This window comes from Vicugna pacos, chromosome 32, assembly GCF_048564905.1.
Source record: "Vicugna pacos chromosome 32, VicPac4, whole genome shotgun sequence".
In the NCBI taxonomy this organism is placed as follows: Eukaryota; Metazoa; Chordata; class Mammalia; order Artiodactyla; family Camelidae; genus Vicugna; species Vicugna pacos.
In genome coordinates, this window is record NC_133018.1 from 10,295,918 (window position 1) to 10,323,874 (window position 27,957).

Below are 27,957 nucleotides of genomic sequence, written 5' to 3' on the forward strand. Positions count from 1 at the left end.
TGGCGCAGGGGTGGGGACACCCCTCTTCAAACTTTGCCAACAGTGGCCGCAACTGCATGCCCGCGAGCATGCGTTGAGGAGCAGTGGGAGGGTGATTTAGGCAGTAAGAATTAAGTTGCAAAAGGATGCTGAGTGCATTAAAACTTGCAGTCCGTCACTGCCCAGGGAAAGGAGGTGGGTGGCAGCGGAGATCCGTTGCAATCCCTTCTATCCCCCAAAGAGGGGATGGGCCAGGAGGCCGAGTCGTGGCCCCAGGTAGACGCGGATTCCGGCCACCTGTCCCTTTAAGAAAGTTGCGCCCGCGCGGCTTGGCGCGGCGCGCGGCGGGAGGGGGCAGCGGAGCCGGGAGCGCTCGCGCCGGGCGCCTCCACCTGCGGGGACCGCTGGAGGGGGCGCCGGGCCGGGCGCGGCGGCCGAGCGCGGGGGCGGCCGGGGTCTGCGCGCCGCGCCCCCCTGTCCCGCGTGGAGAGTGAGTCGGCCCGGAGCGAGCGTGGCGGGGCCCCGTGGCCCGGCCCACGGCCGCGGGGCTCGGGGTCCCGCGCCGCCAGCCGAGCCGAGCCGAGCGGAGTCGTTGGGGACCGCCGCCCGCCGGTGCGCCCGCGCTCCCGCCTTCCCCGCCGCCAGGCCCGCGCCGCCCCGCCCCGCCCCGCGCCCGCCGCGGGAAAGGTGGCGCGGATGGCGGGCGGCGGCGGGGACGAGCGCGGACAAAGGTCCCCCCAGTCGCCTCAGATGGGCCTTGACGTAGTTTGACCCCCCGAGGAAGTCTGCATTTTCGGTCCCCTCCCTTTTGAGCAAATTATTGGAGTAATTTGCAATGATAACAACAATAATAGTCACGGCCATCCTTTATTTATTTCCTTATTTCTGCCGCCTCATTTATCCCTCGCACCAGCCCCGTAGGGGTTAGGATGGTCCCCTTTTTGCACGTGGGGAAACTGAAGCTCTGGGCGGTAATGAGTGGGCCAGGACGCACGGGCAGACTCGGGGTTCGAACTTAGGCCACGGGGACTGCACACCCCCTGCGCCTGTATGTGGACGTTAGACTCAGGTCTGCACCTCTGGCCGAGTCAGGCTCGGCATCCTGAGATTCTCGAGGCTGTCTTCACGTTGTTTATTTGTCCCGTAGCGGGCAGGGGAACCGCGCCTCCGCACCTGTGGTAGGGAAGCCTTTCCGACCCTCTGTTTCTGTTCAAGCAGCAGCCAGGGCTCCCTAGGCTGGGTGTACCTGGATTTCATTTTTCATTCAGGTAGGCTGGGACCTTGGCGCTGGTCCATGTCCCCAGTGTCTTTCTTGTAGCACCTGGTCGCCCTTACTCCTTTCTTTGCCAGGAGTAAATAGATCACCTTGCATTCTCTAGGGGGAAAATGTAATTTACAGATGTTAGTGAAGATCATGGTCATGAAACTTCGGCAATTTCCATCTCTCTCCGACCTGCATATATTGAAACTGTGTTTTGATCAGTTATAAAGGTAGTTTATATTGCTCTCAATGTCCCTGAATGACCTACAATTAATTCAGGGGTTAAGTTGTAAGCATTCAAAGCATTTGGGTTTATTTCTGTTAATCCTTAATGGAGTTGTCAGTAAATTGGGGGAGGGGTGACTTGACAGCCTCCTTTTGAAGTAATAGTCCTTTGTATTTCAGGTATGATTTTGTATCTTTACAGTGGCTTGGAAAGAGTCTTCTGAACCTTGATGGATTCAGTAAAGCTTGGAAAATAACAGGCAGACAGTCTGAGTTCTGTAGACTTAGTCACTATGGAAAAGAGTAGCAAAGACCTTTCACTAAAGGACAAAACATTTTTTAAAAATAGAGATTCAGGATGTTCTGGGCAGCCCTCAAACCTCAACCCCCTTTTCCTTGGGAACTTGGCTCTTCTGTGTGGATTTTTGGCTGGTGACTGTATCATTTCCCTAAAGGGTTGAGATTTTGAGTTCTTTGCTTCAGGATTGCTTGGTGAAAATATTGCCCCCCAAACGCCTACTGTTAGAGTTATTCAGAAAACCGTGGTAACTTAGCAGAAATTCTTCTTTTGTTAGGTTAATGTAGTTTTCCCTTTTATAAATGTATGGTATTTCTCAAGCCTGATGAATTATAAGAGCCACCTGGGGTGAAATTAGAACTATAAAAGGGAAGAGCTGGGGAATCCTTGTTTTTTAACAAGAGTCTCAGGTGAGTCTCTGATCCAGTAAGTGTGGGCACCTGTACCAGGTGAGCACCTTACCTTTTTTAAGTAAAAGAAAGTGAAATTCACCTGTTTTCATAGGTGTATAGCACGTTATCATTTGCTTCTGGCCTCGGAGAGCCTCAGATTGGTTCTGAATTTGCACCCGCTTCCCTGCCAACAAGATTTCCAGAAGGCTCAACAGAAACCCAGTTCATCAGTCTTCTAATTATACAGGAAATGCAGAAGGAAGCAAAAACAATAGGTACATGGCTTTTCTGTTTACTCTCTGGTTTGACGTAGAAAAGAATGTTCCAACCTGGGCCAGTATTTCTGAAGTTTTGGTAGTTGAGTGGCATACATATATTGTTTGCCTGGTCTTTCCAGAGCTCGGGTGCCCAGGGCTATGTAAGAAATGTTTGTTTATGATATTGATGGTGAGCTTAAAACCAACACAGTCATAACTGGGAAGACCAGTTCCTCATATGCAACAGTGTTGATATAGAAGGATTGAAAACAGCTAACTGGCTTAGCAAGTTTAAAGCAGATTTTGTTTGACCAAGAAGAAGCTCAATTTTATTTCAGGCTGTGACTGTTTCTCCTTTGTCGTAAGTTCTTGATTTTGGGGGGGCTTTGCTTATTGTTCTGATTTCTGGTAGCGAGGAGTCGAAGGGAGCATGGTCAGGAATACATGATTTGCAGCAATAAATCAGCCCTTCCTTTTCTCCACTCTGATTCACTGGCTGGCAGAGTGAACCACAGGGCTTCTCTATGAAGCAGAAATATCAAGGCGCTTTTTCACAAATGACCTCTCTAGGCCACAACGCCCTGAGCTGTGTCTGACACACAGTAGCTACTTTAAACCTGACTTACAGGTTTAAAAAAAAAAAATTGTTTCTTGCTTTGTCAGTTGCTAAAAACTAGTCAGGTGGCGTTTTCCCATAAAAAGAAAAGTTCTCACCGGAAGGCTTATCCAGTTGTTACTCCCCAAGGTTCATGCCACCTCTGAAAGTAATTTCTGATTCTGATTTCCTAAGATGTTGGTTCCACGTCACTGTGAAGCCACTGTTTGGTGTCTAAACACAGCTTCTGCAGATGGGAGTGCAGAACCCCGGGCATTGGTCTCTTTTGCTCCTGTTGGCATGACTGCAGAATGATTCTTCGGGCTTGCCTTTGTAGAGGAATTGCTGCTTATCATTGCTGGCCTCCCTCTTACTTAATCAAAGGATGCTAAATCCTTGGATGTTTCCAGGAGGGGAATACTGTAAGGTTTCTGTATCTTGATGATATTCTACTGCCTCCGCCCCCAGATCAATCAATCACTGTCTGGTTCTGCTCCTCAGAAAGGTGGTTGATAGCTAATAAAATTTCACTTTTTAATGAGTGGGACCCTTGAATGTGTTCCAAGCAGGTTGTTGAAGCTCTTCCTTCTTCCCTTTTTTTTTTTTTTTAATATATTTTATCTTTTTAGGGGGGATATAATTAGCTTTACTTATTTATTTTTAGAGGAGGTACTGGGAATTAGGTTTAATTACTTATTTTATTTTTAGAGGAGGGACTGGGGATTGAACCCAGGACCTTGTGTGTGCTAAGCATGCACTCTACCACTTGAGCTACACCCTCCCCTGCTTCTTCCCTTTATAATAACCTAATTTAGTTGTTGCTTTGGGCACTATGTCTCGGCATTTCTTTCTGAAATTTTTTTTTCACTTGAGTGCTTTTTTTTTTTCTTTTGAGAATTTTTTGAGTGTCAGGAGGATAAAACTCAGAGACCTTTTCGTCTGTGATGTCCCAAAACCGAATTGAGGTCACCAGGTTGTAGGTTCCAGGGCTTATTTTTAAGGAGGATAAGGAAAAACTTTCTAACAAGAAGAGCATAAATTGGGAGTTTGGGGGTTTGTAGATACTAACAACTGTGTATAAAATAGATAAACAACAAGGCCCCACTGTAGACCACAGGGAGCTCTACTTAATACCTTGTCATGGCCTGTAATGAAAAAGAATATGAAAAGGAATATATATATATATGTATAAATGAATCACTGTGCCGCACACCGTCAGTTAACACAACAGTGTAAATCGACTACTTCAGTAAAAAAAATTTTTTTTTAAATTTTTAAAGTAAAGTAAGTTTAAAAAAAAAAAAGAACACTCCGAGGCCAGCCTGTCTCCTCTGATGGTGGAAAGTGCCCTCGATCTAGCTGTTGATGCAGAGACCGGCAAGAGGTAAAGGGGTTCACAAACGAGAGACAAGTCAGCTTAGACCTCTGAGGTCCACCCTCTGCCCAGATTCCATGAAATTCTACTCTTCATTCTTGAATTTCAGTGCCAAGTCCATGTACATCAGTGGCAAACTTTCCGTTGAACGTGGACAATCGAGTTTCTGTTCCTTTAACAGATGACCACATTTGAAACTACTGGCCAGTTGTCCTTCCATTCGGCTTCAAGTTTAAAACCACAAAACAAAAATTTTGAGACTAAAACGGGTTCCTGGAATGAGAATGTTTTAAGAAGCTGCGTTATCTCTTGGCTTGGTTATCTCCATTATATTGATGCTAACTGATGCTCATCTGGCCCTGAAAGACTTTTGAAATACTTTTGGACTCAAAAAAGACACATCAGATTATTTGGCGTAATCTTAACCTTAAACATATTTTATTTGTGGAAAGTAAATAATCACAATCATTTTAACACAGCAGCCGATATAAATTTGAATATTTAGAACCACCCGTTCCCTGCAGACTCTGCAAATGTGGTGACAGCCCCCTAGGAGGAGCGCTTTGTAGTGGCTCAGCTGTGAGGCCAACCAGGGGTCAAGTCTCAGCGCTGTCCCTCCCTTCTGAGTGGCTTTGGGGTAAGTTATTCCCATAACTTTGTTTCCCCACTTCTAAAAAAGAAACATGACAAGACCCATCTTTCAGGTCTGCGTGAAACTTGGAGATGGCGTTTGATGTACAGAAGGTGCCCAAGCCAACCAGGGCTGTTTCCAGGTGGCTTCGTGTTTCTTAGAGTTCTCATTGCTCCGTAGCTCGATTCTCTGGGAGAAACAGAGGAATCAGTGGACTTACTCTGGGAAGCGGTCTCAACTTTTTAAATCAATGGAGTCTGGATTTACCATAGTTCTCTAGTCATCTGAAGGGTTGGACACAGCCTTTTTCTGGCATCCGGGGAGGAACTAGTGTAGATTCCCTCAACTTAATGCTGTTTTCAGTACTAAAAAAATATCCAAGGCCTTTACCTTCTGCCCCAATTCATAATCTTACCCAGTCTAAGCCCTTACCTTCATTTATCCACCAGGAAATGCCGTTCCGCAATCACCATTTGGGGAAAACTCTTGCCCCTAGATTCTGCACTTGATTTAATCTGCCTGCTGTATATACTTTGTAATGTGTGTGTATTTATTTTCTCAGATTGCACAGGGTATATTGCTCCAGCCTCTAGATCTATGTTATGGCTGCAGTTAAGTGCAATTCCACATCTCACCTGAGTCTACGTTATTAAACAGAACTATGGTGATCACACTGGACTATATTCTGTTTTCTTTGCATGTCTTTTTCTATTGGTTTCTGGCAGGCATCCTCAACCAGGGGTCTGCAGGCCCCACGCAGGCACAGACAGACTTTGTTTGGCTCGTGGGCTTTCTTTTTAAAAAAACCTTGAATTAGAAGCCAGGCTGTAAAAAGTCCTTCAAGCTGGGATTTCCAGCTTTTCTTGAAAAATCTTAAAAATTGACCACACTCGGCCCACTGTCCCCAGAGGGAGCCCTCAGCTGGGATCGAATGCAGCTGCCCCTGGTTAGAGGGACAGTCACACCCTCTCAGGTTTGCCGCAGCCTCCACCACTCCTTGTCACCCAGCCCCACGGCCAAGGTCTCTGCCATTTGACTCTGACCATGTTTTCATTGGTCTTTGTTGTTTTTCTTACAATAGTGAAGACTATTGTAAAGTGGTTTGTGTGCCCATGTTGCTAATTAAACCCTCCGAAAGACTGTCAGTAGCTAGTAAATCTAATGAGCTATCCTTTTTGGACAGCTTACTCTGCTCAACTTGTGCTAAGTGCTTTGCACATCTTTCTTGGTCCTCACAATGCTGTGAGGTAGGTGTGATTATGCCCATACGAGAGATGAGGAATTCTACCTGATGGCAGCAGAGGATGGAGACATGATCTGCAGGTCCCCGTCTTCCTACTTTTCTGCACTGAGTGGCTTCCGATGGACAGGACAATTTAGACACCTTTTTTTTTTTTTTTATGATGCATGGCTTGGGACAACGCGTGTCCCACTGGTAAGGATTCAGCTCCACCCCCAGAAAATTGCTGGTTCCCATACTGGTTCCATAAATGTCATAGACAGTTAGTTTCTGGGGTAGATCATAATCAAAATGGAATTGAGCAAACTTTGTAACAGTTGAACAGGATCCAGCATCTCAACCATCTGATCCCTAAAAGGGAACATTTGACCCCACCATAAAATGTTCAGGAAAATAAAATTGCTGTATTCGTTTCAATCTAATGGAAAGGCTTAAAGGCTTCATTCTTAGTAAAGTATACAAAAATGGCTCAGTGTTTGGGATCCTTGCCGCAATCAGTCTTGATTACGAGTAACATGCTCTTTGGGATCCTATATGTTAAAATTCATAGCATTACAACTTTTGGAATAACACCTTTTGCATAACAGACTGAGACGTGAAAGGGTCCCTCTTAAAAAGGAATACATTCTCTGCACGCTTCAAGCCGGCTCTTTTTAATATCACAGACTGATTTCTGAGGCTCCTCATTTGTCTACCAAAAGCTTTCAATAGTTCTTTGCCCAACAGAGAATCCAAACTCAGATTTTTTTTCCCCCACAAGCTCCTTTATTCTGCGAACACCAAACAGCCCTGAGTGGTTTTAAAAGACTACTCAGAGAACGCTTTGCCGTTCAGATCCTGTCCCCCAGTAACAAAAAGCAATGTGTTCCCTTGCTAAAACCCCCTTCCCAAGGTTCTGGACTGGGTTGCTTTTTCTCCCCCCATATCTCTTTCTATTTGTGTCCAAAGCAAAGTGAATGTAAAACAGCACACAAACTTTCCGCTTTTTATTGCAAGGTAACAATCCTGGCTGTTTGTTTTAGAAATGGTAATGTTGTATCATTGTAACAAATTATACTTAAAAATCATTTAGTGTGAAATTGCAGATTAATCCCATAGGGACGGGGTATTAACAATCACCCAGCCCTTTGGAGCATACAGATGGTGAATCTGGGATTTACAATAGGAACAATCGCTGATTACATGCATGGGTGTAACGGACAAAAAGACCTCCACAACTTCAGCCTGGGGAATACGGTGGAGGTCCTAGCGCCTGACTTGTTCGGGATGCCCAGTCCCTAAGAATGCCTGCCTGGGTTTCATCGCCTAGGCTGTGTGAGATTCTGCAGTGCCTTCTGTGTGCTCTGAAACCTACTGGGTGCCTATGCAGAAGGCTCCTCCCAGTGTGCTTAGCTTTACCTCTTCTAAATTCCATTAGAATGTGTGTAAAGAGCGACTTCACAGTGGCAGGCAGTGGGAATTTGGCAGATGTGCCCAGTGGAGAGAACTCATTATCAAAACCAATACCTGCTGTTCACTGATCTCCAGGAAGAAAGTTGTCGTGGACTTGGGGCTGAGGTTGGGGCTCTCTGCTTCGGAAATTTATCTGCACCAGAGATGAAAAGGACTCCTAAATACAACGCCCCTGATTATGAAACTGTCATTCTGCCGAGTCACAGACTTAAAACCCCACGGCATGCTTAATGCTGACATTTAAAATGGCACACTTGTACACACAGTCTTTTTTTTTTTTAATTTATTTTTTGTTTAGGGGGGAGGTAATTAGGTTTATTTACTTATTTATTTGTTTTAATGGAGGTACTGGGGATTGAACCCAGGACCTCATGCAAACTAAGCACGCGCTCTATCACTGAGCTATGCCCTGCCTCTTAGACACAGTCTTGAATACAGCCCACATTACAGCAGTTGACCAGCTAAGTTCATTCTTGGGACTTTGAACTAAAGAAGTAAGGGTATTTTCTTTTATTATATTTTTAAAATAAATGTTCACAAAATTTTAAAATCAGAACATAGCCATTTCAGTGGTAATTTAGATTCATATGTAACATCTGTATGTAACAACGTAAGTTCTCCCCCCCAAAATCTCTGGTTTGATTTTAGCTGCAAAGGTGAGAAATAACTTTCCAATCAGGAAAATAAGTTGTCTCAGGGAAAACAAAACAAAACAAAACAAAACAAAACAAAACAAAACCCAAAGCCTGAATGCTTAAAAGAACTTAAGTCTCTTGGCTTTTTAGGACTTGTTTCTCAAAAACCAAACAAACCCTTTTATCCAAATGAACTGTTTATGCTGCGTATCCTTTCTCCGAACACTGTTGTGTTACAGAGCTCAGAACAGAAGTGCAAGTGAATGCTGTTTTCCTGTCTGGCTGCAAAAACTATTTTGCTTTTAGGCATATGCACCCTACGTGGATTTTATTGCTTTTCCTGAACCTGGGGATTTGTAACAGTGATGGGCGAGCTGAGCGATAACGGCCATGTCCTCTATTGGACCAATTAATTACCCTCCCAGAAGGGTTTGGCAGCCCTGTCTTGAGGGGATGCTTGTAAGCTGCTCAGGATTATTCCAAAGATGCTTGGCAACTGGCCCTTACTTCAGTCCTGTTTCTCAGGCGCTGGGTTGGATCGTGGCTTGCTCAGAATGATCAATGTGGCCTTTCTTGTCACCATTATCAATGACATGAGTAACGTGGACTGAGGCAAGACTCATTCCTTGGACAAAGTCTGTCAGGTTATGCTCTGTCACATTCCTTGTTGGGGTTTTAGAATTCACATGTTAAGTCACCAATACCTTAATTTATCCACCTGATTTTCTCCAGTCTGGACAATGAGAACAGCAAGCAAAAAAGAACTGGGCTGTTGGTGGGAGAGGGGCCCGGAAGGGTGGGGGTTGGGGTAAGGTGTCTGTAAAAACTTGTGTCAGTGAAATACACTTCACAACACTGTATTATATAGTTAAAACCTTAGTAGATCTCATGTTAAATGTTCTTTCTACAATAAATAAGTAAGAAGTAAGTAAGTAAATAAATGTTGTTATATGCTGCTTAAAAAAATACTGAATTAATCCAAGATTGGTTTTTTAAAGCTTTTGTAAAGTCTAATTGACAAAATTACAAGATTTAAAGTGTGCAGTGTTGGTGATTTGCTCTGTGTATATGTTGTTAATTAACTTGATTCCCTCCATCAAGTTAATGAAAAATCCATCAGCTCACCTACTTGCCCTTTTTGTATGTGAGAACATTTACCATCCACTCTGCAGCAAATTTGCATTATACAGTGCAGTGTCATCAACTGTGGTCGCTATGTTTTGCATTAGCTCTTCAGACCTGATTCCTCTTGTAGCTGAAAATTTGCACGCTTTTACCCTCCATGCCCCCTGCCCCTGGCAATCACTTCACTCTCTGAGTTTGACATTTTTTTCTTTTTTAGATTTCACCTATAAGTGATACCACGCAGTATTTGTTTTTCTGTCTGGCTTATTTCACTTAGCATAATGTCCTCTAGTACCATCCATATTATTGCAAATGGCAGGATTTCCTTCTTATTTAAGGCTCAGTAATATTCCGTTTTGTGTGTGTGTGTGTGTGTGTGTGTGTGTGTGTGTGTGTGTGTGTGTGTGTATAGATATATATATATTACTGAGTTTATCCATTCATCTGTCAACAGACACTTAGGTTATTTCCGTACCTTGGCTACTGTGAATAATGCTGCGAGGAACGTGGGGATGGGCTCAGGAATCTCTACAAGACAATGATTTCGTTTCCTTCAGATACAGAACCAGCAGTGGGATTGCTGGATCGTATAGTCATTCTATTTTTGGTTTCTTGAGGACCCTCCATACCGTTTTCTTCGTACAGGAGGTGGCTGTGCTAGTTAACATTCCCACAGACAGTGCACCAGGGTCCCTTTTCTCCACATCCTCGCCAGCATTTGTTATCTCTTGTCTTTTTGACGCTAGCCGTTCTGACAGGTGTGAGATGATGTCTCATGGTTAATTTGATTTGCATTTCCCTGATGATTAGTGACGTTGAGCATCTTTCCACGTACCTGTTGGCCATCTGTTAGGTCTTCTTTGGAAAAAAATGTCTGTTCATTTTTTGTTTTTTGGTTTTTTTTTTTTTGGTTTGTTTTTTGCTCTGAGTTGTGTGAGTTGCTTGTATATTTTGGATATTAAACCTTTATCAGATAATGAGGTTTGCAAATATTTTCTCCCATTCCGTAAGTTGCCTTTTCATTTTGTTGCTAGTTTCTTTTGCTCTGCAGGATTTTTTTTTTTAGTTTGTTGTAGTCCCACTAATTTATTTTTGCTTTGGTTGCTTTGCTTTTGGTATCAAACCCGAAACATCATTGCCAAGACCAGTGTCAAGGAGCTTATCCCCTATGTTTTCTCTGAGGAGCTTTACACTTCTAGGTTTCATGCTTAAATTAAATGTAAAACTAAAAGTGTAAAACTGTAAGATAGGAGTCCAGTTTCATTCTTTTTATGTGGCCATCCAGTTTTTCCAACACCGTTTATTGAAAAGGACTGTCATTTCCGCACTGTGTGTTCTTGGTGCCTTCGTTATGAATTAATTGACCGTATCTTTATGGGTTTATTCCTGGGCTCTGTTCCATTCTGTTTGACTATTATGGCTTCGTAACATAGTTTGAAATTAAGAAGCATGGTACCTCCAGCTTTGTTGGTCTTTCTCAACATTATTTTGGTTATCAGGGTCTTTTGTGGTTCCATACAAATTTTAGGATTTTTTTCTATTTCTATTTCTGTTAAAAAAAAAAAAAGATGCCATTGGTATTGATAGGGATTTCATTGGATCTGTAGTTTGCTTTGGGTAGCACAGACATTTTAACAAAACTAATTCTTCAGTCCATGAACATGAAATTTCTTTCCATTTGCGCATTCAGTTTCCTTCAATGTATGATAGTTTTCAGCGTGCAGCTGTTTCACCTCCTTGGTTAAATTTATTCCTAAGTGTTTTATTATTTTGGATGCTGTTGTAAATGGAATTGGTTTTCTAATTTCTCTTTCTGATAGTTCATTGTTGCAAAAGACTTTAATGGAGTATGGTTTCAAAACCTTTTAAGGTCTCAAAAGAAGGCAGGAATAAATGGAGATACACCTTTTCACAGATAGGATAACTTATTTATGGTGGTAAAATATAAATAACATAAAACTTACCATCGTAACCGTTTTTAAGTCTACAAGTTCTGTAGCATTGAATACATTCACACTGTTGTGCAACCATCACCACTGTCTGTGTCCAGAACTTTTTCATCTTCCCCAACTAAAACTCTGTACCCATCAAACCCTAACTCCCCCAAGTCTCTGGCAACCACCATCTACTTTCTGTCTGTATGAATTTGACTTCTTAGATGCCTCATGAATGTGGAATCATACAATATTTATCCTTTTGAATCTGGCATATTTCACTTAGTATAATGTCTTTAAGGTTTAGCCATGTTGTAGCATTTTTTCTTCCTTTTCAGGGCTGAATAATAATCCAGGGTGTGTGTGTATATACACACCACACTTTTATTTATCCATCAATGGACATTTAGATGGTTTCTACCTTTTGGCTGTTTTGCATAATGGTGCTAGGATTATTAGTGACTGGTTGAGTTCCTGCTTTGAAATCTTTTGGGTATACACCCAAACGTGGGACTGCTGGATTGTATAGGGATTCTCTTTTTAATATTTGGGGGGGGGGGACTTCCATACTGTTTGCCACAGCAATTGTACCATTTTACAGTGTTCCAGTTTCTCTACATCTTCACCAATACCTGTTGTTTTTGGTTCTGTTAATACTAACCATCCCAACGGGTATGAAGAGATCTCACTGTGGCTTTGATTTGCATTTCCCTCATGATCGGGATGTGATGATAGAGCATTGTAAATATGTCAGTTCGCTTTAATTCATTTGATAGAATTCCAATCAAAGTTGTGATTTTGCACACTTAAGGCGTAATGCGAGTGCAGTGGTGCTGCTACGTGAACAAACAGGGAAATGGAATAGATGAGAGACCCAGAAGCAAGTTTCTCTGCCTGCCCAGTGAAGGTCTCAAACTTCACAGTACATGTCGGTCACCTGAAGATCTTATCAAAAGGCAGGTTCTGATGCAGGAAGTCTGGAGCGGGGCCTGAGATGGCACAGTTCTGAGTGTTCCCAGATGGTGCTAAAACGGCTGGGGCCTGGGCCTTACATAGCAAGCAAGGTTCTACTTGGCAGAAGGGACACCGCGTGGCTTCCGGGGCTTGGTCAGAGACGCAGCTGCCACACGGCGTTCTGCTGCTTGCGAGAGTTCAGCTGGCCTGGGTGCCATCAGTGGGTTCAGCAGGGTGTGGAAAGCAATAGCTGGCCTTGGGATTCAGTCCATGGAGGTCCGTTAAGCGAGGATACCCCTCATTGTTCTGGTTGCTACTGGGGAATAAAAAAAAACACCCCAAATTTAGTGGCATAAAACAACCACGCTTTTGTTATGCTCACTGATTCCGTGGGTGATAAATTCCAGTAGCGAACAGTGGGGTGGGCTTGTCTTTGCTCCTCGCTGTCCGGGTCCTCGGCTGGGAAGACTGGAAAGTTGGAGTGGGAGTAATTTGATAGGTGGCCTTAAACCGTCGGAAGACTCAGTCACTCTCACGCCTGGCCCCTGGCTGGGGAGGCTGGAGGACGGGGGCTGCCAGCCAGAAAGGCTGCAGTTGGCCTCTCCACGTAGCTGGGCTTCCACACAGCATGGTGGCCGCAGGGCAGCCAGGTGCTGTGCTGGCGGCTGTGTCTTTGACTTAGGACACCGTGTGGCTTCTGGGGCTTTCTGCCACATTCTGCTGGTTCCACGTGAGTCACAAGCCCACCTAGATTCAAGGGAGGAATTAGACTCCACCTTCTGACAGGGGAATAGAAAGATCTAGATGAGCAGGTGGAATGAGAGATACTGTTGTGACCATCTTTGGAAAATCCGATCTGCCAAACTTATTTCCAAACCTTTGTTTTCATCTTCATGGTTAAGATAATTTTGACAAAACACAACACCTTTCCAATATATCTCTTATACAGATATTAAAGTTGCCATTTTATTAGAACTTACAATCTTGCTCAGGGAACTGGGGGTGAAGATGATGGATTCCCATTGAATCTTTCGAAATTTATCAACCTGAGAGTGCCTTAACTCTCTCTTCTTTAAGGCTTACCCAAGACCAGTTGCATCCTTGCTAACTGTTCTTCGTTATAGGGTAAAGATTCTGCCTAGAAAGTGTTTCTGTGCTCTCTGAGGTCCTGTCCACTTGCAGCAGACTTTGCCACAAGCGACTCATCAGACACCTTGGGCACAAATTGCTTGCCTGTCTGTACCTGTCCAGGTGATCTTCCCCACCTGGTGAGTGGTTGCATCATTGTCCCAGTTGCCCAGGACCCCAGCAGTTTGTACGTTCCTGCATTACTTCCTGCTGCATTCCTGCCCCCCTACTTCAAACCCATCACACCATCTTGGTCTCTCTTCTCCCAGTCCCCACCTGGTAAGTCTAGTTGGCAGTAATGTTCAGTTCCATTTCTTAGTTGTGCCAGATTATATACGACGTTTAGGGGGAGACTAGGTGAAGATTATACAAGAACTCTCTGTACCATGTTTGCAACTTTTCTCTAAGTCTACACTCATTCCAAGTAAGAATTGCCAATGTGTGTGCACGTAGAGACACACACTTAGACAGACACACTTCCTTTCCAGTATTTTTTTAAAACAATTGTTGACATGATATGGTCGTTATTAAAAACTTTTTAATATCAATAGTCACCCTGTTTGGCTAACAATGTAGATTTGGATGTGGTGGGGTTGTAAGTGGCTGCTGAATGAACGATTTGCGGGGTGATTCCTACTTCCTTATTTAATAACTGGATTCGTAAGGGCTCCTTAAGCCTGAGTGACCCATGCTTTGTTGCCAGGCCCTATCCCAATGACCCCTACCAAGACCCCTGTCCCAATTCGTCTATCAGAGAAAAATGAATCTATTTCAGGAGCTATCAGCCCTCATTATCCCTAATTGGGTCTGGCGGCTGGAGACAAGCCTCATTATTTTTAATTGGGGCCCATCGTTCTAGAACAAAACGCCACCCAGTTTCATGCAGATCATGCCTGGATATTTGCTTGCAAGTTCAAAGTGAAATTGCATTGTGGGATTTCCAGGAAATCACACTATGTTTATCCTTTTGTTTCACCTGGCTTTATAGCTGCAGTCTGGGGTTGTTAAACCCAAAATAATCATTGGATTGGGACTATCTCTGTTGATGTCAGAGGGTTGTTTTTGAGTTTTTTTTTTTAGCTTGTGCATAGTATTAATAGATGTTTTTTCTTTCAGAATGAATGAATATTATAATACTGGACACGATTTGACAGATTGCTCACTTAGGTATCATTTAAATGCTGCTTTGGGCATGGCGGTATGCCATGGATAAATTTTCCTTGTTGAAAGGGAGAATTTTTTTTTTTTGGCTAATTTTTCTCATTTACTATAAAATAATTCTTATATATATAATATAATGCTATACGCTTTAGTGTTTCTTTATTGTTACCCTGATGTTGCCAGACCATCATCGGTCAGCACCTGAAGTAGGAAGTCCATCTTCGAAAAGATGCAGGCATGTCTGTCACCTGTTGATGTTTGGAGTTTCCAGTTGTCCCAACGTTCGGGGGGTTTTAATAATCCATGATGATAGGTAAGGGCTTCTTTGACCAGCTCGGTTGACTTGAAAAGGCTTTTTGAGGACTGGTTTCCAACATGTTGGAGGTAGAAGATGTAAGATCCAGCCTGAGTCATATCTCTTGATAGAGTGTGCCCATGCGAGGTGGGGGTCTCTGAAGTCCCCAGACTCCTTGCCAAACATTCAGATACAAAGTCTGGGCCCTCCTCAGAGCCGAGAACTTCTTGGGAGAAAAACAGACACCCCCCCCCCCCCCGTGGAAGGAGAAGGGCCAGGACAAACCTTCCACGCAAGGTGGAAGGATCAGCATGGCAGAGGTCAAGTCCTCCAGTCCCTACGCGATGATTTTTACCCTCCTGCCCTCAGCTGTATAGCCTAGCTCCTGTTTTAAAGCTGAAGATGAGTTGCTTCTGGGCTTTTTTTTTTTTTTTTTGGCAGAGGGGGTAATTACATTTACTTACTTATTTTAATGGAGGCACTGGGGATTGAACCCAGGACCTCGTGCACGCTAAGCATGCGCTCTACCACTGAGCTCTACCCTCCCTCCAGTGTGCACCTTAACTGAGGAAATTTGCCCCCTTGCAGAGAGGAAGAAACGTAACCCTATGTTCTCTAACTTACGGGAAAACAGCTCTTTTCATAGTATAAAAGGAATCAGATGGGAAATAACCCTACCACATACGCAACCTCACCAGTATTCTACAATACATTTTTTTCTGTTCCCTTTGATTTTTTAAAAAATCAATTAACTTAGGTTCTTTTCCATTATCAGTTATTAAAAGATATATAGCTCTCTGTGCTATTACAGTCGGCCCTTGCTGCAAAATCATTTTCTTTCTAGCCTCTTTTTCCCCTCCAGTGCAGGATTTAGTCTAGGGTCGGGTTTTCTGTTTAGTTATCACCTCTCTTTAGCCTCCCGTAACCTGGAACTTTTTCACAGCCTTCCTTTGTGTTGATAACACGGACATGTTGGAAGAATACAGTCCCTCTCACCCCACTTGATTGATAGAATGTTGCTCATCTTGTGTTTGGCTGATGTCTTCTGGCGACTCAGTTCTGGTTATGCATTCTTGTCCACAGTACTGCAGAGGCGATCAGCTTCCTTCTCAGGGAATTGAATCTGGAGACTCACCGTGTCCCTTTTGCCCCTTGTTGGTGATGCTAACTTTTGGCTCCGGTGGAGGTGTTATCTGATTTCTCCACCGTCTAATGACCACTTCCTCCTTTCTGTTAATATGCAGTCTGTGGGAAGGCATCCTGCACCTCATCGAAACTTCCCCCTCGATTCAATACCCACTGAGGATTCTAGCTTGATTCAGTGTTTACTAAGATGGTGGAAATGCTGGTTTAACCTCTTAAATGTTGCCTGAAGACAATAGAATAGAAAAGAAAAGAAAAAGTGATGGAGGTTTTTGTTCTGATTATACTGGAACCTGCTAAACAAGAACTGGCGACACTCTCCCAGCATCCGGCACAGCGGTTAAGGGTATCAGCTTGCATGTCTACCCGATATCACCTCTTACTAGCCCCGGGACCTTGACCTTGGGCTAGTTACTTGGTTTCTCAGATCTGTAGCTTACTCCTCTGCAGAATGAGGTTATTCATACTTGACTCAGAAGTTTCTCATAAGGTGTGATGGTTAATTTTATGTGTCAACTTGACAGAGCTAAGGGATGCGCCCGGGGAAGCTGGTAAACGTAATTTCCGGGTATGTCTGTGATGCTGTTTCCAGGAGAATTAGCATTTGAATCAGTAGACTGAGTATCGATCACCCTCAGTAACACGGTTGGGCGTCATCCAATCCTCTGAGTGCCTAAATAGAAGAGAAGGGTGGAGGAAGGATGAATTTGTTCTTCTCACTTGAGCTGGGGCACCCATCGCCTTCTCTCCTCGGACATTAGAGCTCCTGGTTCTCAGACCTTTGGATTCAGACTAAACTACAATACTGGCTTTTCTTGCCCTCCAGCTTACAGATGGCAGATTGTGAGCTTTCTTGCCCTCCATAATAACGCGAGCCAATTCCTGTAACAAATTTCCTCTTGTGTGTATCTACATAGCCTATCGGTTCTGTTTGTCTGGAGAACCCTAATATGTAAGAACTAAGTGCAGAATGTCTATATGTTGTTTGGCACCTATTGATTTCTTAGTAAGATGATAGCTGTCACTGGTTTACACCCCCAGTAGGAAAAGGCTGGGGGGTTCATATTTTTACCGTCTAAACATATTCAAGGCAATTATGAATGAATCATGTGAGACCAAGGTTAGTTATGTTCCAGTTCCGTCTTGAATATATTATCTTAAATCCAAATAACAGTGGGGTTGGAAGGAGGAGAGCCAGCCGCATCTGTGTGAAAATGTTTAGAAATAAGCTTTGTTTTAAAATGTGACTTTTCTAATGCCAGATTAGAATGCCTGCTTATGTCATTGATTACCATAAAAGTGATAACAAAATACCAGTGTATTTCTGTATATTAGCAATGAGCAACCCAAAAACGAAATAAAGAAAATAATTCCATTTACAAAAAGTATCAAAACAAATAAAATATTGAGGAATAAATTTCTTAAGAAGCATAAGACTTGTGCACTAAAAACAATACAATATCATTGAAAGAAACTGAAGAAAGCCTAAATAAATGGAAAGACATACTATGCTCATGGATTGAATGATTTAATATTGTTAAGATGGCAATACTCCTAAAGTGGTCTACAGAGTCGGTGCAATCTCCATCAAAATCCCACCTGGCTTTCTGCAGAAATTGACTGACTGATCCTAAAATTAATACAGAAATGCAAGGAACTCAGAATAGTCAAAACAGCCTTGAAAAAGAAGAATGAAATTGTACAACTTCCACTTCCTGATTTCAAAGCTTACAGTAGCTACAGTAACTCAGGCTGTGTGGATCTGGTATAAGGACAGACATGTGGATCAATGGAATAGAATTTAAAGTCCAAAAATAAACCCATATGTTTATGATCACTTGACTTTTTACCAAGATGCCAAGACAATTCAGTGGAGGAAAGAACAGCTTTTCAATAAATGGCGCTTGGACAACTGAATATCACATGCAAAATAATGAAGTTAGACCCTCATATCATATTTAAAAATTAACTCAAGTGTATCAACTAAAATATCTCTTGGAAGAAACATAGTTGCAAATCTTTGTGGACCTTGAATTAGGCACTGGTTTCTTAGATATGGCAACTAAAACACACAACCAGAGAACAAACAGATGAATTTGGCTTCATTGAAATTAAAAACTTTTGTGCTTTTAGGACACTATCAAGAAAATGAGAAGACAGCCTACAGAAAAGGAAGAAAATATTTGCAAATTATCTATTAAGAGTCTGGTATCCAGAATATATGAAGAACTTCTACAACTCAGCAATAAAAACACAAATAGCCCAATTTAAAAATGAGCAAATGATTTGAATAGGGCATTTCTCCAAAGGACATATACAAATGGCCAACAAACACATGGAAAGACACTCAATGTCATTAGTCATTAGGGAGTTGCAAACCCAAACCTCAATGAGATACCACTTCACAGCCACTAGGATGACGAAAAAGAAGAATAAGAAGTATTGGCCAGGATACAGAGAAATTGGAAGTCTCATACGCTTCTGATGGGAACATAAAATAGTGCAGACATTTTGGAAAGCAAGTTTGGCAGTGCCTCGAAAAGTTAAGCATGGAGTTGCCACAGAACCTAGCAATTCCATTCCTAAGTCTGTGCCCAAGAGAAATGAAAACATATGTACAGAGAAACTTTTACATAGATGTTCATAGCATCATTATTCACAATAGCCAGAAAGTGGAAACTATCCAAATGTCCATCGGTCGCGAGTTCAGGTTTTTAAGCATGATCCGGTGAAATCCTGGCAGGGATTGAAATAACAAGAACTCCAAGCTGAATCATTAGGCGAAAAAAAAAATCAAATTGCAGAACTTTATATACCACATGATAACAGTCGCGTAAGTGTGCATGTATGATCACACCCCTACACATACATCAGCACTGTACTTGTTATGGGTACTTACGTAAGCGCATATATACTTAGGAAAAAGTTCAGAGGGAAACAGAGCAGGATAGTAATAGTGGCCCCTTGCAGTGCGGGGCCGGCAGAGGAGGTGGGCTCAAGGACATCAGTCTTCGCTACCTCATCAGAACTGGCACTTAGCGGTGCCACTGGTACCAGGCACCCTTCTAATTACCTGTATTAAAATCCTTGTAACAGCCTGGGGAGGTGGTACCATAATCCTCCCAAGTTTTAGTGAGAGGAAACCGAGACCCAAGAGGTAAGCCACTTCCCCGTGGTCCTCTAACATCCAATAGGGATCCAGGCAGGGGGTATGAACCCAAGCCCCTGCTCCATAGAAGTCTTCTAAATAGAGAGAATCCAACCTGACAAACATAAATTTAGTTCTAAGCCTGGAAGGGGCCAACTTTGAGCTTCACAGCAAAGACACCTGCAATTAACGCTGCCTCCGACAGCCTGTATGTTGTGATTTTTTGATGAGGAGGCACGCATGCATTATATTTGCTTCTGAAAATTAATAATAATAAAACAAAAACAAAAAGAAATCTGGGGATGGCCAGAGTCTCAGTATTATGTATCCTGACAGTCAGTTTGCGAGGATGTCCAGTTTTCCAAATGGGGCCAAGAGAGCATTCTAGGAGGATTTCTGCTGAGCTGGGTCTAGGCTGGGAGGTCCAGGGAATTTTTATTATTTCTGCGAAGCTCACCGAAGGACCTGACAGCGGCCTGTCAGGGACGTAAGTGACTAATCAAAGATCAGCAGTAGCTGTAACGTAATCTCGAGGGAGGTCCGGTTTCCAGTTCTTATCACTTCCTAGCAGCCCTGTGTACCCACCGATGGGCGGCCATAGGATGCAGTCACTGCCTCCCGTGATAAATTATTAACACGGCTCTGCCCAGCGAGGTAGAATCACCTCATACGTTGCTTCTGAGCATCATGCGCTTGCAGGAGCATAAGCCTGTGGGAAGCAAGCTTCAAATGGCTTGAGAGAAATAACCGATCTCTTCCATGCAAGATGGAATCCAAGGTAAGGTGACTCGAAGGTGGCCTCAGGGTGGCGTCCTGTCTTCTCCCTGGAGCCATCTAAACACAGGACCTCCAGGAGGCATGGGGAGAGCATGGGGCTCACGGATGAGATTCTGAATTTGTTTGATGAAAATTTTATTTAAGACCATCTTTAGCCGCCGCCTCTTTTGTTGGCTGTGGGGTGTGTGATCGCCGAGAACCACAGTGCGGGCCGTTACAAATTCATTTCACATTGAGCAGTGCTGTCAATCACACATTCTGTATGACGGAAAGTCTGTATTCTCCACGTCCAGTGTGATAGCCGCTGGCTGCGTGGGACTGTTCAGTGCTTGCAGTGTGGCTAGTGTGACTGGGGACTTCTTAAATTTTTCTTGATTCTAAGAGCCACAGGTAGCCAGTGGCTACTGTGTTGAGCAGCACAGGTGAGACCTTAAATGATAGATGGTGACCCAATAGTGAAAATCGGAGGTAATTTTTGCCCTTAGATGCAAGACTACTTGTAAATTTTCTTTTATATCCCAGGTAGATGGTGTTTATTCTTAGATGTGGCAACTCCAAGTTATCCCAGGTTGAAAAAAAAATCACCTTAAGAAGCAAACACTAAACTATTTTCATTGGCCTATAGACAATGAAAAAAAATTCTCCTGGGGTGATGGACGACAGAATTTGAGTGTCAAACCTATTACCTTTCTCCAGGAGTTAATTAAAGGCATGAAGATCTCGAAGGGCAATTTTTTTCTGTCCCCCACCCCCCTTTTTCTGCATAACCGTCTCATGTTTTGACGATTTAGGAACCATTATTTGTTGAAGGATGATTTCTTCTTCTCTTGACAGCCGAAGAGGTTACCGAAGCATTTATAGTTGGAATAATTTAGTAGCTGGCCCCAGAACCTTCCAGGACAATGAAGAAACTCTAGCTACAGTCTGTCATCAAGCCATTCAGTCAATTATCCATTTCTGTAGCACCCAGTACCGTCACCTTGGCAACCGGGAACTCTAAATGGCCCTGTCCTTGACTGAAAGTATATTTGAATGCCCAGAGCTCCTGGCTTTACTTGCCATTCCTGCATTATGTCTCAAAGGAGGAACTCGAGAAAGCATGATTCTGTGGGAGAAATAATTTGGTTGATGGGTGGAGAGATGTATTCATTGTGGATCACATCTCGCGGAGGAAATGTCACAGGTAGACCTGTCCTCAAGCAAGGTCATGTGTGGCATTCCCTTTTGTCATGGCCATATGAAATTCAAGTAGGTTTATCTGTATGTAGTTGCACTTTAAAAAAAAATGAAGAAAGCTTTCCTACCTTAACTGGTGAATTATTTCCCAGATTCCCTTGGTAAACCATTATTGGAATGAAATACTACTCTGTAAGGAAAAAGAGCAAACACTGATTCATCCAACGACTTGGGTGGATCTCAAAGGCATCGTGCTGAGTGAAAAAAGACAATGTCAAAAGGTTATATACTGCCTGTCTTCATTTGTATTTAATTTTCAAAATGACATGATTATAGGGACAGAAAACACATTCCTGGTTGCCAGGAGTTAGAGAGAGGGTGGTCCGTATGGAGCATAACCTTAGGGATAATGGAGCGATTCTGTATCTTGATTGTCATGGTGGTTACATGAATCTATACATGTGATAAAGTTACACAGAACTACATACACACACACACACACACGAGTGCATGTAAAAACTAGTGAAGCCTGAATAAAATCTGAAGATTGCTCTAGTGTCAATTTCCTGGTACTGAAGTTACACTTTATATTACCTTTGGAGGACTTGGGTAAAGGTTACATGGGATATCTCTGTGTTACTTTCGCAACTTCTTACGAGTCTATAATTATTTCAAAATAAAATGTAAGACTTATTTGGAAATATTAGACGTGGAGTCATTTAGAAATGACCTCAGAGGGAGCTGGGTTTGATGAGCGAAGCAAAACGAGGAGCTGAAGCCACATGAACAATGATGCTGATAATAAATGAGCACTTGTTTCATGCCACTTGACTGGGTACCATCCATATATGGATGTTTCCATATGCTGCTCAGTATATGCAAATCATCTGGGCAGTTGCCTCTTTCCTTCAGGTTAAGTAGATTGTAGGGACTTGGTCAGCCATCCGAAAGCTCTCCTATCACATAAAAAGGAAGAGACTCGTGACTTACATCCATGTTCAGTGTTTAGAGAGAATGGCTTTTACCATGTCTCAAAAAATCAGTACTTCGCCATGGTTCAAATGTATTTTGTAATTTTGTACATTTTTGTGCCTTTATGATACATCAGAGTCAAAATGCAATAGGTAATTAAAAAAACCTTTTTATTTTTAAAATATAGACCATAAAAAGGTACAGAAGTTGCACAGAGGAAGTCCCATGTACCCTTCACCCAGTGTCCCTCTGTGGTTACATCTTACACAGCTGTAATAGAGTATTTAAACCAGGACAAATGACATCGGTACGACGTGTGTGTGTAGTTCCATGCCATTTTATCACATCTGTAGATCCATGGGACGAACAACTGCTACAATCAGAAGTATTTATTTTTATGCCAGTGTCTTAAGTGCTAATTGATTAAGCTCATTGATCCTTTAATAGACTTATTCTTCTGTTTGGTTAAGATTCTAGAAGTTTCTCTAGAAGATGGGGGAAGTGGCTTCGGAGTAATATTCTGGGTTCAGAGAATAATTAAGTTAGCTAGGTGGCTTCTTAGATCTCATTTCCAATAACTTCATTTTTAATTTTGTTCCTAATTTTTTCTGTTAGCAATTTTGGTATGGCTTTTTTTTTTTTTTAATGGAGGTACTGGGGATTGAACCCAGGACCTCGTGCATGCTGAGCATGCGCTCTGCCTCTGAGCTGTTCCCCTCTCCCTCCTCATACACATATGCACAGGGGTGGGAAAGGCTAGAAGGAATATTTCAAAAGGAAATCAGTGGTCGTTTCTGAGTGGTGGGATTATGGATACTTTTCGTGGTCTTAACTGGGTTTTTCCCAGAATGTCTGAAATGAATGTGTAATTCTTTTATAGTCAGACAAGAAAGAAAAGAAATAGCATCTTAAAGAGCTATATTTATGGGGGAGCGTTTCACATTTGTCTATTTAATGAATGTCTTTTTTTTTTTCATCCTCATCTTCCTACTCTGTCTCATCATAAATCCTTCCGTGTTAATAGCAAAATTCTGGAGAAGTACATTTTAAAAAATTATACATATTGATCTTTAATTCTTGCATGTTCCTTGCATATTTGTTCCCAAGGGGTACATGTGCAGTGTCCCCCTTCCCTCTTGTCCCCTCCCCCTTGGGGAGCCCTTTTCTCAAACCTAATAGCGATTAGAGTTTGCTATCTCCAGTTTCACATTTGTGCTGCTTCAGGGGGGAAATGACAGTTTCCCCTTACTTTTCATCTTTCTTAATTTAAAAATTTCCCCCAGATGACTGGGACTTAACGCTGGTGTTTTTCAAGCAGTAACATGTATTCAAGTGATCACATAGGAATCTTGCTAAAATGCAGATTCTGACTCAGTGGTTCTGGGGCAGGGCCTGAGACTCTGCATTTGTGACAAGCTCCCAGGTAATGCTGATACCACAGGTCCTCAGACCACTGTGTCGAGGAGCAGAGTTATAACCGTGGTCCCAGGCTACCATCATTGGATGACCTGGGGTACGTGCTCAACATGCAGATTCCTGGGCCCACCCTCCACATCTTCCTGGGCTTCACTAGGAGAGTCTCCTGCTTGTTAGAGTCTGAGAGCCACTGCCTTAGGTTTAAAAGTGATTTCTAAATGGGCTGGAAGTCACAGCCATTTTTACCTGAGTGTTCTGTAAACACCCCTCTCAGGATGGGGAATAGTTTAAAAAGCCACACTGAAAGTTATCTGATTCTGGGCCATCTCTTAGTTTCCTCATTGCCCCAGAGGGACGTGGACTGAGTGGAGAGGAGCATCCTGTGAAAATTCCAGGCCACGCTTTAGCATTTGCCGTTCCAAATAGACTTCAGTATAATCTGTGGTCTGTATCCAACGTCCGCTGACTGTTTGCAAGGCTCCCAGACCGTGAACTATCATTCTTTCCAGGGAGAGACAGCTGAGGATGCCAGGAAGATTATCCTCAAGGCAGGAAAATGCCTCTTTTATAAGTTCATCTGTAAACTCAGGGAAACGGGACTTCAAGAAAATTCCATGGACTTCAGGAAAGGCTAAAAATAATTAGAATGGATACCCTCCATTCAAAACTGCTGTGTTGTGCCCCCACATTCTTTGTGGCATTTGTAATAGTTAAGACACAGAAGCAACCTAAGTTGCTTGATGAATGGATAAAGTGTGTTGTGGGGGTACAGTGTAGCTCAAGTGGTAGAGTGCGTGCTTAGCACGCATGAGATCCTGGGTTCAATCCCCAGTACCTCCTCCAAAAATAAACCTAATCACCACCCCCTCCACAATAAATAAATAAATGTTTTTTTTTAAATGTGGTGTAAATGCATAACAGAATATTATTCAGCCATGAAAAAGAAGGAAATCTTGCTGCTTGTGACAACAACGTGGACAGACCTTCAGGGCATTATGCTCCATGAAACAAGTCAGCCAGAGACAAATACTCTCTGAGATTACTTGCATGTTGAATCTTTTTAAATTGAACTATAGTTGATTTACAATATTGTGTTAGTTTCAAGTGTACTGCAAACTGATTCCGCTTTTTATACATATATAGTCTTTTTCAGATTATTTCCCATTATAGTTTATTACAAGATATTGAATGTAGTTCTCTGCTTTATACAGTAAACCCTTGCTGCTTATCTACATATAGTGGTGTGTATCTGTTAGTCCCATACTCCTAATTGATCCCTCCTCTCCCCCTTACCTGTTGAATCTTCAAAACAAAACAAAACAAAAACCCAAGCTCGTAGATACAGAGCACAGATCGATGGTTATCAGAATTGGGGGTTGGGCAAAATGGATGAAGTTGGTCCAAAGATACAAACTTCTGGTTACGAAAGAAATAAGTCATGTAACGTACGGTATGGTGACTATAGTTAATAACACTGTATATTTGAAAGTTGCTCAGAGAGATCTTAAAATTTCTCATCAACGAAGAAAAAACTTTGTAACTATGTGATATGGGTATTAACTAGAGTTTGTGGTGATCTTTTCCCAACATATGTAAAAATCAAATTATTATATTGTACATCTGAAACTAATATAATGTTCTCTGTCAATTACACCGCAATTTAAAAAAAAAAGTGTATGAAGGAAAAAAAAAAGTGCTGTAAACTTCCAAAGGTCTTTCTTCTAATATTTATTGATTTAATTTACTTACTTATTGTTGGGAAGTAGTGAAAGTGATATTTTTCCGTCCTCTACTTTATGCTGAAAAATATATGCTGTTACGTGGCCATTTCTTTCCCCGCCTGCAACTCCCTATGGGGCAATTAATACTCCGTGAACTGTTCTCATTCTTACTAGGAGACCATCTAATCCGTAAGGTAATTTAGAAGCATTATTCTGTTTACTGATATTCATAATTATGCACATTCATGGGTGATTAAGAGGCTGCATTTGGATAATCAGAAGCTAACAGTCTTTTTGTCGTTCCTTGAAGAGATGGTCCATCATTTCAGCCGTTGAGCAAATCAGATGCATAAAAACTTGCAATGTGATGATGTTCTTATCACTCAAGTTTGATCTTTGTCGTCTCTGCAACTGAGACCCCCTTGAATCAAAATAGCAGACCGCGCTTTCTTTCTGGATGTACGTTTGGTTTCAATTTTAGCTGCCACTAAGTAGTGTCATTCAGACTTGGGGACGGCACCTTCAGGGAGTTCAGCACGTCCACGTTCGTCTGCACGGAGCAAGCGCTCGTTAAGTTCTGTGCGGGAAACTGCTACCTGCTGTCTGCACGGTTGATTTTTTGGTTTGTGTCTGGCGAACAAAGCAGCAACAGGGCTCTGGAAAGATAATGTTTCCTCTAGAGTTCTCAGCCACCTTATTTTTCGACATCTAATAATGCTGGATATAAAGAAGACCTTGATGTGGAAGTAACTCTGCTCCGCGTTTGAGGGATGGATCCTAAACAATGACACTTTTATTTGGAAAGTGTTATGTTTGCAGTTCCACTTTGCTTCTCTTGGTGCGTGAAGTTTTTACATAACTCTTTGATTCAGAAGTCTGGTTCCTAAGGAAGAGAGAAATGTGTGCCAGACAGGATATAGAGCAGGGATTGGCCAACATTTGTTGTTGTTGTTTAGGGGTGGGGGGGGGTAATTAGGTTTGTTTGTTTATTTTTAACAGGGGTCCTGGGGATTGAACCCAGGACCTTGTGCACGCTAAGCATGCGCCCTACCGCTGAGCCATACCCTCCCCCCGGCGAACATTTTTTATAAAAGGGCCAGATAGTCACTATTTTAGCTTGTGCGGTCCATACAGTATCTGTTGCAGCTCCTCAACTCTCCGTCATAGCACAGAAGCAGGCGCAGAAAGGTATACATGATAATCATGACCATAAATAAATATTTATGGGCACTGACCTTTGAATTTCATATGATTTTCTCATGTCTTTTAAAAAATTGTTTTTTTGTTTGCGGCAAAATCCAGCAGCTGTCTGGATTCGGCCCCCTGGCCATAGTTCGCTGTATTCTGACATAGAGCATCCAATCTATTTTGTCTTTAGCATTTCATGACCACTGACGGGGCCTCTGTGACTGGCTTCATGAGGAATTTTGCCTTCTCCTTCAGTACGCACTGATGTTTATCTAGCGTGCTCTTGCTTTCTGACTCTGTGACCAGCGGCCGTGTCTGTAACACATCAGGATGATAATCAGAAGTAAATGTAACGTGCGGACAGCAGGATGGCTGTAAAAATAACCATACGGTGACATGAGTCATTTCTGAGAATCTAAGAAAGCCAGGCCTCTCTGTGCTGACTGGTTTCTCATCGGTGTATTCTGGAAGCATCCCTAGGCGGTATTCTTCATGCAGTTTGCAAAGGAGAAATGACACCAGGGGTGTTTTAGATTTTCACGTATTCCTGTATGATTAGCTACATCTTAATCTGGCCAGGCTTTCAAGACTGGATTTTCCCCACCACTTTAGGGAAGGACCCTCTGACGTTATTTTATTCTGTTGAGGACTTTTGAAAAAAAAAAATGGTTATAAGTATTCCCAGCTTTTCCGACAAACAGGCTCCTGGGTCTTCAGGTTGGAGAGCTGAGTTACATTTTTAAAGGTATAGACATTAAAGAAATACACACACAGCCCATCAGAGTTGGCCTGTGGTTTCTCGCTGATGTAGCAAATGTTTCGGACTGTTGTTATTCAAGATGGTTTTCGGTGTCCGTGCCCGGGAGATGGCCCTTCACTAGGGGAGGGTGGGAGGTGACTGGGGAGCCCCACTAACTAACAGAACTGCGGGCCGGATTTCTGGCCTGAACCCAGACGTTTGAGCGCCTCATAGCTCATAGGGAACCTGACAGGCAATTGTATTATGAAAGCTGACATGCTGAATGGACCGCTTTTAACGATATTCTTTACCTGTCTCTTTGTGTTAAAGTGGGAACAAGCAAAGTAGCAGAGGAGAGAGTCGATGGAGGCGGGAGGGAGCTGGCAGGTGGAATAAAATATCGGGCGGGTTTCATGTGCGGAGCCTGATGTGGACTGCGTAACCCGAAAGGGTTGCACAGAACAAATCTCTTTTGTTCCCTGTCATCTTTAAATGAGTGTCAAAGTAGGCAGGGGGGCTTTGACCGTTAACCGCACAATTTAGCCGGCCTGTTGTGTCCTGCGGGCCCCACCTCCTCGGAGTTTCTCAGATTAGAAAAGAAGACCCCAGCCCCTTCTAAATGGGCCATCTCTTGTTCTTTGTGTCCAGACTGCCCAGTGTGAAATCCGCAGTGACGTTAAATGTTTTCTAATGAATAATTACTGAAAGGAAATGGAGGACTATATGTGTAATGGATTGTA

The 27,957-nt window shown here is 42.8% G+C and overlaps 1 protein-coding gene across 1 annotated transcript in view; it reads left to right on the forward strand.

Annotated features, from left to right (window-relative positions):
* Positions 1-27,957, forward strand: part of MYO1H (myosin IH) — a 74,832-nt gene that overhangs the window by 709 nt on the left and 46,166 nt on the right. The window lies entirely within an intron of this gene.